This window comes from Silene latifolia, chromosome X, assembly GCF_048544455.1.
Source record: "Silene latifolia isolate original U9 population chromosome X, ASM4854445v1, whole genome shotgun sequence".
Classification (NCBI taxonomy): Eukaryota; Viridiplantae; Streptophyta; class Magnoliopsida; order Caryophyllales; family Caryophyllaceae; genus Silene; species Silene latifolia.
The window spans coordinates 72,944,358-72,946,789 of record NC_133537.1 but is presented as its reverse complement, the minus strand read 5'-3'; positions in this window follow the sequence as shown (position 1 = coordinate 72,946,789).

Below are 2,432 nucleotides of genomic sequence, written 5' to 3'. Positions count from 1 at the left end.
CCATCAAATGATAATGAGCCTAGAGTTCTAAAAAAATGTAAACATCAAAGTTCTCACCCTTTGGACAAAATCCTAGGGGATCTAGAGCAAGGCATTAAAACTAGAAGGTCCTTGAATAATTTCTGCTCGTTCTTTTCTTTTCTATCAACTATTGAACCTACCAATATTAAAGAAGCTCTTGCTGAACCTGATTGGATAACCGCTATGCAAGATGAGCTTCAACAATTCGAACGCAATAAGGTATGGCACTTAGTGCCACGACCTAGTGATCGATCTGTTATTGGTACTAGATGGGTGTTTAGAAACAAATTGGACGATACAGGACTTATTACAAGAAACAAGGCACGACTAGTTGTCCAAGGCTACAATCAACAGGAAGGGATCGATTATGACGAGACCTTTGCACCTGTAGCAAGACTTGAGGCTATACGTCTCATTATTGCCTTTGCTGCTCATAAAGGAATGAAACTGTTCCAAATGGACGTTAAGACAGCATTTCTTAATGGTTATTTGGAGGAAGAAGTCTATGTAGAACAACCTCCTGGATTTTTAGATAGCAAGATTCAAAACCATGTCTATAAATTAGACAAAGCTCTATATGGTTTGAAACAAGCTCCAAGGGCATGGTATGACAGATTATCCAAGTTTTTGTTACAAAATAATTTTACAAGAGGATCTGTCGATAACACCCTGTTCCTAAAATCCGAGGGTTCTAATTTACTTGTTGTACAAATTTATGTAGACGATATTATATTCGGTTCTACTAATGAAAAATTGTGTAAGTATTTTTCTGATCTAATGACTTCTGAGTTTGAAATGAGCATAATGGGAGAACTGAAGTACTTTCTAGGCTTACAAATTCAACAAACAAAGGATGGTATAAAGATACACCAACAGAAATATATCAAGGAACTAATCCGAAAGTTCGGTATGGAAAATGCAAAATCATACGATACACCTATGGTACCTGAAAAGAAGATGACTATAGATGAACATGGTAAGTGTGTCGATGAGACTACATATCGAGGTATGATTGGTTCACTTTTACATTTAACTGCAAGTCGTCCTGATATAATGTTTAGCGTATGTGTCTGTGCTCGATTTCAATCGTGCCCTAAAGAATCACATATGATTGCGGTTAAACGTATTTTGAGATATTTAATTGGTACATCTAATTTATACTTATGGTATCCACTTGAGTGTAATTTGGATCTAGTAGGATATTCGGATGCGATTATGCAGATGTTCTTTAGATAGGAAAAGCACTTCTGGGTATGCAACGTTTGTTGGACCTTGTATTATCACATGGGGATCAAAGAAGCAAAATTCAGTTGCAATGTCTCTGCGAAGCGCAGGTTTAGTATGTATCTCATGGATCGGTATGTTCTCAATTACTTTGGTTAAAGCAACAACTATGTGATTATGGTATAAATGTAGGTCGTATGCCTATTATGTGTGACAATACGAGTGCTATAGTAATTTCTAAAAACCCTGCCCAGCACTCGAGGACCAAACATATAGATATTCGACACCATTTTCTACGGGATCATGTAGAGAAAGGCAACATTTCACTTGAATTTTGTAGTACTGAAAGGCAATGGGCTGATATCTTGACTAAGGCATTAGCTAGAAAACGCTTTGAGTTATTGAGACTTGAGATTGGTTTAATTAGTGATAATTAAATCCGTCATAATTATGTCCGGGAACCCGAATGACTCAGCTAGGAAGATAAGATTGTACGATTGTGTCCGTATATTTTTGTTGCAAGTTTAATTATGTTAAATAATATTTATTTTACGTGTTATATCTTGCTTATGTGTATGGTAGTATTTTATATTCTGCATAATCACATTTCCTTACAAAAATCGACAAAATCTACAATAAACTGCCTAATATAATAAAGATATTTCTATCTTATTATATTCCTACACAAATCCTGCCTAAACTCCAATACAAAAGATTCCTTCCTAATCTTACATCTAATAGGAGATAATGCCAAAAAAAAAAGGAAGTGCGAAAAAAAAATAAAAAAAAACGCACTAAAAAAAAAGGGGAAAGTGCCGTGAAAAAAAAAAAAAAAGGCACGAGAAAAAAAAAAGGAAGATGCCGAAAAAAAAAGAAAGGCATTAAAGAAATAAGGAAATTGGTATTATTCTCTATCTTTTAAGGAATCCTATTCTTACCTAAACTCAAATTCCTTATGCTATATATACCCCTTTAATCTCACCATAATTCTCATCAATTCTAATTCTCTAAACCCTAATTACCTTTTACTATTTTTTAATAATGACTAATCAACCTACAACCCGTTTTCAATCAAAGAAACATGTTGTTATTAGAAAGAAGGTAAGCCAATCACCGCCTCGAACTCGCTCCACCTCACCGGCCGAACTCCCTCGCTCCCCACGGTCCTTTGTCGACCAAACCGCCAA